At 45.0% G+C, this 8,881-nt stretch overlaps 1 non-coding gene across 1 annotated transcript; it reads left to right on the top strand.

Moving 5' to 3' along the window:
• The first annotated feature begins 8,448 nt into the window (after window positions 1-8,448).
• LOC130977918 (small nucleolar RNA R71) lies at window positions 8,449-8,552 on the top strand. The gene has a single exon (XR_009085588.1). It is a non-coding gene; the product is annotated as a small nucleolar RNA R71 (small nucleolar RNA).
• The last annotated feature ends 329 nt before the right edge of the window (window positions 8,553-8,881 follow it).

The following is an 8,881-nucleotide window of genomic DNA, read 5'->3' as shown; positions in this document are numbered from 1 at the left end:
GGCTTCATAGTGGAGGTCAAACTCGGACAGTTCCACCGCCCATTGTAGGATTCGTCCTGCCATGTCTGTTTTTTGTAGGATGTGTCTCATGGGTTGGTTCGTCCGGACTTTGATGGTGTGGGCTTGAAAGTAGGGACGGAGCCTCCGAGCCGTGAATACTAGGGCGTAGGCGAATTTCTCTATTTTCTGATAGTTTAATTCGGCCCCTTGTAGTGCCTTGCTTACGAAGTATATGGGGTGTTGTCCTTGGTCATTTTCTCGTATTAATGCTGAAGCAACTGCCTGATGTCCGACCGAGAGGTATAGTACGAGCTTTTCCCCTTTTAGAGGTCGGGTTAGGATTGGTGGCTGCCCGAGGAATTCCTTGAATTCTTGAAAGGCTTTTTCGCACTCCGGGGTCCATGAAAAGGGTTTCCCCTTCTTTAGGAGTGAGTAGAGAGGCAGTGACTTTATTGCTGATCCTGCCAAGAATCTTGATAGGGCGGCTAGCCTTCCATTCAGTTGTTGTACTTCTTTGACACACGTCGGGCTCTTCATTTTGAGTATCGCTTGGCATTTGTCCGGGTTTGCTTCGATGCCTCTTTGAGTCAGCATGAAGCCTAAGAACTTTCCGGCTTCTGCGGCGAAGGTGCACTTGGTCGGGTTAAGTCTCATGTTGTGTTTCCTGAGGGTGCCGAAGACACTTGTGAGGTCGGGAACCAAGTTTCTGTCTTCTTGTGTCTTTACCAGCATATCGTCGACGTACACTTCTAGCTGTAGCCCGATGTGCTCTGAGAATACTTTGTTCATTAGCCTCTGGTAGGTTGCCCCGGCGTTCTTCAGCCCGAAGGGCATTACTACGTAGCAGTAGTTTGCCCTTGGGGTTATGAACGAGGTCTTTTCTTGGTCGGGTCCGTACATCGGGATTTGATTGTATCCCGAGTACGCATCCATGAAGGAGATATATCTGTAGCCTGAGGCTGCGTCGACTAAGGCGTCGATATTTGGTAGTGGATATGGGTCTTCGGGGCAGGCTTTGTTGAGATCCGTGTAATCGACGCACATCCTCCATTTTCCGTTGGGCTTTTTACCAGGACCACGTTTGCGAGCCATAGGGGATATTTTACTTCCCTAATGAATCCTGCATCTAGCAGTGCTTGTACCTGTTCTTCTATTGCTTGCATGCGCTCGGGTCCGAGCTTCCGGCGTCTCTGTTGGACGGGTCTGGATCTCGGGTATACTGATAGCTTATGGCACATCAGGTCGGGACTTATGCCTGGCATGTCGGAGGCCTTCCAGGCGAAGAGGTCGGAGTTCTCCCTTAAGAGGGTTATGAGTTCCTCCTTTAGGCCTGCTTCGAGGTTTGCTCCAATGTTTGTTACTTTTTCAGGTGTGTTCCCGATTTGGATCCTTTCGGTTTCTCCCTCTGGTTGTGGCCGAAGGTCTTCTTGGGTTTGAACTCGCCCGAGTTCTATTTGACCTCTTTCCCTTTTAGGCTTAGACTTTCGTTGTAGCATCGCCGTGCTAATTTTTGGTCGCCTTTTAGGGTGGCGATTCCCTTTGCGGTAGGGAACTTCATACAGAGGTGTGGGGTTGAGACCACAGCTGCCAGTCTGTTTAGGGTTGGTCGCCCAATGAGGGCATTGTATGCTGAGGTAACGTCGACTATAATATAGTCGATGCTTAACGTTTTAGATTGCTCGCCTCTTCCGAAGGTAGTGTGTAGCGAGATGTATCCTAAGGGGTGGATCGGGGTGTCCCCTAGCCCAAATAGGTCGGAGGGATAGGCCTTTAGCTCTTTTTCTTCAAGTCCGAGCTTGTCGAAGGCCGCTTTGAACAGGATATCTGCTGAGCTTCCTTGGTCAATCAGGGTTCGATGTAAGTTGGCGTTTGCTAGGATAATGGTGATCACCATAGGATCGTCGTGGCCGGGTATTATCCCATGAGCATCTTCTTGGGTAAATGAGATGGTTGGCAGCTCGGGCAGGGGGTTGTCTTCTCGGACATGATAGATCTCTTTGAGGTGTCTTTTTCGCGAGGATCTGGATGTTCCTCCGCCTGCAAAACCTCCGTTTATCATGTGTATGTGCCTTTCAGGGGTTCGCAGGGTCTGTTCGGCCCGATCCTCGTTATCTCCCCTCCTTCTCTTTTTGGTCTCTTCTCCTTTTTCCGCTATGTATCTGTCGAGTTTTCCTTCTCTGGCTAGCTTTTCTATAACATTCTTCAGGTCGTGGAAGTCATTAGTAGAATGACCGTAGAGCTTGTGGTATTCACAGTATTCGGACCGTTCTCTCCCCGCTCTCTTGTGTTTTAAAGGTCGGGGCGGTGGGATTTTTTCGGTGTGGTATACTTCTCTGTAGATGTCTACCAGGGAAACTCGGAGGGGAGTGTAGCTATGGTACTTCCGTGGTTTGTCCGAGTTGGATTCTTCTTTCTTTTTCTGTTCCCGATCTCGGTCTCGGAGTGGGTAGGTTGATTCCTTCCTAGAAGAGTCTCTTAGCTGGGAGGTTTCCTCCATGTTGATATATTTTTCTGCCCGCTCTTGCACCTCGTATAAGGAGGTCGGGTATCGTTTGGATAGGGATTGGCTAAATGGTCCTTCTTTTAGGCCGTTTGCTAGTCCCATGATGGCTGCTTCAGTGGGCAAGTGTTGTATGTCCAGGCAGGCTTTGTTGAATCGCTCCATGTATTCTCGGAGAGTTTCTTGGTTACCCTGTTTGATCCCGAGTAGACTGGGGGCATGTTTTGCCTTGTCCTTTTGAATAGAGAACCTTGTTAGGAATTTTTTGGTTAGGTCCTCGAAGCTGGAGATTGATCCTGGTGGCAGGTTGTCGAACCACTTCATGGCCGACTTGGTGAGAGTGGTGGGGAAGGCTTTGCACCGAATCGCGTCGGAGGCGTCGACCAGGTACATTCTGCTTCGGAAGTTGCTGAGGTGGTGACTTGGGTCGGTGGTGCCGTCGTAGAGATCCATATCAGGTGGTTTGAAGTTTCGCGGTACCTTCTCCTTCATGATCTCTTGTGTAAAGGGATCATGGTTGTTTTCGGGGTGGTGCCGCGTTCCGTCCGGTCTTTCAACTCGGCCTCTATCTTCCGCAGCTTTTCTTCTAACTCTCTGCGCTTGCGAGCTTCCCTTCTCAAATCTTGTTCAGTTTCTTTCTGCTTTTTTATGTCCTCTTCGAGTTGTTTCAGTCGGTTTTGCTGTGCCCGTACTGCTTCTAGAATTTCTGAGCTCTCTTCCTTTTCGGGATTTTGTGGATTTTTGTTTGGAAGTGATGTCTTTGGGCGATTCTGTTTGTTTCCTCCTGGAGTGCGTGGTGATAGAGGGCTGTCCGGTCGTTCTCCGGTGTCAATTTCCTCTTCTTGTTCTGATGTAGCGTGGTTATTGTTGGGAAGGTCGTCCGCCATGATAAAGGGATGACTTCCAGGGTCCCCGGCAACGGCGCCAATGTTCCGAGGGTTACCTGAAACGTGTAGCTCGGTCGTCTGGCAAGACCCGAGGTAGGGGTTCCGTGACCCGAGCTTGGTGTGCTTGAGCGGCGGGGGGTTGTACCTGCAATGACACTCCGATGCTTAAGTTAGCATGGGTCCAAGCAGATATTGAGTAGAATTAGAGTATGAGTTATACCTGGGTGCTCCAGTGTATTTATAATGATGAGATGTGGCCTCCTGTGGATAAGATAAGTTAGTTATCTTATCTTTATCTTTAGGTGAGGTCATCTTATCTTCAAGGGAACCGCCTTTATCTTTCTGGGCTTTAGCCGCCTTTAGATTGGGCTATGTTCCTTCGTTTTGGGCCTGCTTTGGGCTCCTTTGGCTTTATTGTCCGAGGTCCGACCTCAGGCGTGGGCCTTTGGGACGAGGTCGGACCTTCTGCGAACTTCCCGAGTTCGGAGAGCTCGGTCAGGGTATGAACAAGTGTCAATCATCACCTTCATCAAGTTGAAGAACAAGTGATATCTTGGACAAAGAACAAGCGGAATTGAATAGGAGAACAATAGTAATTGCATTAATACTCGAGGTACAGCAGAGCTCCACACCTTAATCTATGGTGTGTAGAAACTCCACCGTTGAAAATACATAAGAACAAAGTCTAGGCATGGCCGAATGGCCAGCCTCCCAAAAGAGGGTTCAATCATAAAAACATGATCAAAAGATGAAAATACAATAGTAAAAGGTCCTATATATAGAAAACTAGTAGCCTAGGGTGTACAGAGATGAGTAAATGACATAGAAATCCACTTCCGGGCCCACTTGGTGTGTGCTTGGGCTGAGCAATGAAGCATTTTCGTGTAGAGACTCTTCTTGGAGTTAAACGCCAGCTTTTATGCCAGTTTGGGCGTTTAACTCCCATTTAGGTGCCAGTTCCGGCGTTTAACGCTGGAATTTCTGTAGGTGACTTTGAACGCCGGTTTGGGCCATCAAATCTTGGGCAAAGTATGAACCATCATATATTGCTGGAAAGCCCAGGATGTCTACTTTCCAAAGCCGTTGAGAGCGCGCCAATTGGGCTTCTGTAGCTCAAGAAAATCCACTTCGAGTGCAGGGAGGTCAGAATCGAACAGCATCTGCAGTTCTTTTCAGTCTCTGAATCAGATTTTTGCTCAGATCCCTCAATTTCAGCCAGAAAATACCTGAAATCACAGAAAAACACACAAACTCATAGTAAAGTCCAGAAAAGTGAATTTTAACTAAAAACTAATAAAAATATACTAAAAACTAACTAAAATATACTAAAGACATACTAAAAATAATGCCAAAAAGCGTACAAATTATCCGCTCATCACAACACCAAACTTAAATTGTTGCTTGTCCCCAAGCAACTGAAAATCAAATAAGATAAAAATAAGAGAATATACTATAGACTCCGAATTATCAATGAAACTAAGCTCCAAATTAGATGAGTGGGACTAGTAGCTTTTTGCCTCCGAACAGTTTTGGCATCTCACTTTATCCTTTGAAATTCAGAATGATTAGCTTCTTTAGGAACTCAGAATCCAGATAGTGTTATTGATTCTCTTAGTTAAGTATGATGATTTTTGAACACAGCTACTTATTGAGTCTTGGCCGTGGCCCAAAGCACTCTGTCTTCCAGTATTACCACCGGATACATACATGCCACAGACACATAATTGGGTGAACCTTTTCAGATTGTGACTCAGCTTTGCTAGAGTCCCCAATTAGAGGTGTCCAGGGTTCTTAAGCACACTCTTTTTGCCTTGGATCACAACTTTATTTCTTTCTTTTTCTTTTTTTTTCTCTTTTTTTTTCTTTCGGTTTTTTTTTTTCGCTTGCTTCCTTTTTTTTTATATTCACTGCTTTTTCTTGCTTCAAGAATCATTTTTATGATTTTTCAGATCCTCAGTAACATGTCTCCTTTTTCATCATTCTTTCAAGAGCCAACAATTTTAACATTCATGAACAACAAATCCAAAAGTCATATGCACTGTTCAAGCATACATTCAGAAAACAAAAAGTATTGTCACCACATCAAACTAATTAAGCTAGTTTTAAAGATGAATTTGAAATCCTGTACTTCTTGTTCTTTTGTGATAAAAACAGTTTTCATTTAAGAAAGGTGATGGATTCATATTCATGGCTTTAAGGCATAGACACTAAGACACTAATGATCATAAGACACAAACATGGATAAACCTAAAGCATAATTTTCGAAAAACAGAAAAGCAAAGAACAAGGAGATTAAAGAACGGGTCCACCTTAGTGATGGCGGCTTGTTCTTCCTCTTGAAGGTCTTATGGAGTGCTTGAGCTCCTCAATGTCTCTTCCTTGTCTTTGTTGCTCTTCTCTCATGATTCTTTGATCTTCTCTAATTTCATGGAGGAGGATGGAATGTTCTTGGTGCTCCACCCTTAGTTGTCCCATGTTGGAACTCAATTCTCCTAGGGAGGTGTTGATTTGCTCCCAATAGTCTTGTGGAGGAAAGTGCATCCCTTGAGGCATCTCAGGGATCTCTTGATGAGAGGGGTCTCTTGTTTGCTCCATCCTTTTCTTAGTGATGGGCTTGAGGTCATGCCTTCTCAGTTGAACCGGCTTTGGATGCCATAAATGGTTATGGAAAAACAAAAAGCAATGCTTTTACCACACCAAACTTAAAAGGTTTGCTCGTCCTCGAGCAAAAGAAGATAGTAGAAGAAGAAGATGGAGGTGGCTTATGGTTCGGCCAAAGAGGGGGAGAAGTGGTATTTAGGTGGTGTGAAAATGAAGGAGTGGAGAAGGGTTTATGGGAAAGAGGTATTGAGGTGATTTGGTGAATGGGTGAAGAAGAAGAGAGAGTGTGGTGGGTTGGTGGGGATCCTGTGGGGTCCACAGATCCTGAGGTGTCAAGGAAAAGTCATCCCTGCACCAAATGGCATCAAAAATCACGTTTTGAGCCATTTCTGGCATTAAACGCCGGGCTGATGCCCATTCCTGGCGTTTAACGCCAGGTTCTTGCCCTTTTCTGGCGTTTAACGCCAGTCTGGTGCCCCTTTCTGGCGTTAAACGCCCAGAATGGTGCCAGACTGGGCGTTAAACGCCCAACTGCTAGGCTTACTGGCGTTTGAACGCCAGCAGCATCTTCCTCCAGGGTGTGCTGTTTTTCTTCCTGTTTTTCATTCTGTTTTTGCTTTTTCAATTGATTTTGTGACTTCTCATGATCATCAACCTACAAAATAAAATAAAATAACAAAGAGAAATAGATAAAATATAACATTGGGTTGCCTCCCAACAAGCGCTTCTTTAATGTCAGTAGCTTGACAGAGGGCTCTTATGGAGCCTCACAGATACTCAGAGCAATGTTGGAACCTCCCAACACCAAACTTAGAGTTTGAATGTGGGGGTTCAACACCAAACTTAGAGTTTGGTTGTGGCCTCCCAACACCAAACTTAGAGTTTGACTGTGGGGGCTCTGTTTGTCTCTGATTTGAGAGAAGCTCTTCATGCTTCCTCTCCATGGTGACAGAGGGATATCCTTGAGCCTTAAACACATAGGATTCTTCATTCACTTGAATGATCAGTTCACCTCCATCAACATCAATCACAGCCTTTGCTGTGGCTAGGAAGGGTCTGCCAAGGATGATGGATTCATCCATGCACTTCCCAGTCTCTAGGACTATGAAATCAGTAGGGATGTAATGGTCTTCAACTTTCACCAAAACATTTTCTACAAGTCCATGAGCTTGTTTTCTTGAGTTGTCTGCCATCTCTAGGGAGATTCTTGCAGCTTGTACCTCAAAGATCTCTAGCTTCTCCATTACAGAGAGAGGCATGAGGTTCACACTTGACCCTAAGTCACACAGAGCCTTCTTGAAGGTCATGGTGCCTATGGTACAAGGTATTGAAAACTTCCCAGGATCTTGTCTCTTTTGAGGTAATTTCTGTCTAGACAAGTCATCCAGCTCTTTGGTGAGCAAAGGAGGTTCATTCTCCCAAGTCTCATTTCCAAACAACTTGTCATTTAGCTTCATGATTGCTCCAAGGTATTTAGCAACTTGTTCTTCAGTGACATACTCATCCTCTTCAGAGGAAGAATACTCATCAGAGCTCATGAAAGGCAGAAGTAAGTCCAATGGAATCTCTATGGTCTCAATTTGAGCCTCAGATTCCCATGGTTCCTCATTAGGGAACTCTGTGGAGGCTAGTGCACGCCCATTGAGGTCTTCCTCAATGGCGTTCACTTCCTCTCCTCCCTCTCCATATTCGGCCATGGTTATGGCTTTGCACGCTCCTTTTGGATTTTCTTCTGTATTGCTTGGAAGAGTACTTGGAGGGAGTTCAGTAATTTTCTTACTCAGCTGTCCCACTTGTGCCTCCAAATTCCTGATGGAGGACCTTGTTTTAGTCATGAAACTTTGAGTGGTCTTGATTAGATCAGAGACCATGGTTGCTAAGTCAGAGGGGTTCTGCTTAGAATTCTCTGTCTGTTGCTGAGAAGATGATGGAAAAGGCTTGCCATTGCTAAACCTGTTTCTTCCACCATTGTTGTTGTTGAAACCTTGTTGAGGTCTCTCTTGATTCTTCCATGAGAAATTTGGGTGATTTCTCCATGAAGAATTATAGGTGTTTCCATAGGGGTCTCCTAGGTAATTCACCTCTTCCATTGAAGGGCTCTCAGGATCATAGGCTTCTTCTTCAGATGAAGCATCCTTAGTACTGCTTGGTGCATTTTGCATTCCAGACAGACTTTGAGAAATCAAATTGACTTGTTGAGTCAATACTTTATTCTGAGCCAATATGGCATTCAGAGTATCAATCTCAAGAACTCCTTTCTTCTGACTAGTCCCATTGTTAACAGGATTCCTTTCAGAAGTGTACATGAATTGGTTATTTGCAACCATCTCAATTAGTTCCTGAGCCTCTGTAGGCGTCTTCTTCAGATGAAGAGATCCTCTAGCAGAGCTATCCAAAGACATCTTGGATAGTTCAGAGAGACCATCATAGAAAATACCTATGATGCTCCATTCAGAAAGCATGTTAGATGGACACTTTCTGATCAATTGTTTGTATCTTTCCCAAGCTTCATAGAGGGATTCTCCATCCTTCTGTCTGAAGGTTTGGACTTCCACTCTAAGCTTACTCAATTTTTGAGGTGGAAAGAACTTTGCCAAGAAGGCATTGACTAGCTTTTCCCATGAGTCTAGACTTTCTTTAGGTTGTGAGTCCAACCATGTCCTAGCTCTGTCTCTTACAGCAAAAGGGAATAGCATAAGTCTGTAGACCTCAGGGTCAACCCCATTAGTCTTGACTGTGTCACAGATTTGCAAGAATTCAGCTAAAAACTGATGAGGATCTTCCAATGAAAGTCCCTGGAACTTGCAATTCTGTTGCATTAGAGAAACTAATTGAGGCTTAAGCTCAAAGTTGTTTGCTCCAATGGCAGGGATAGAGATGCTTCTCCCATAGA

The sequence above is a fragment of the Arachis stenosperma genome, chromosome 4 (assembly GCF_014773155.1).
Source record: "Arachis stenosperma cultivar V10309 chromosome 4, arast.V10309.gnm1.PFL2, whole genome shotgun sequence".
Lineage (NCBI taxonomy): Eukaryota > Viridiplantae > Streptophyta > Magnoliopsida > Fabales > Fabaceae > Arachis > Arachis stenosperma.
The sequence above is the reverse complement of the archived record's forward strand: the minus strand, read 5'-3'. Positions and strand labels throughout refer to the sequence as shown.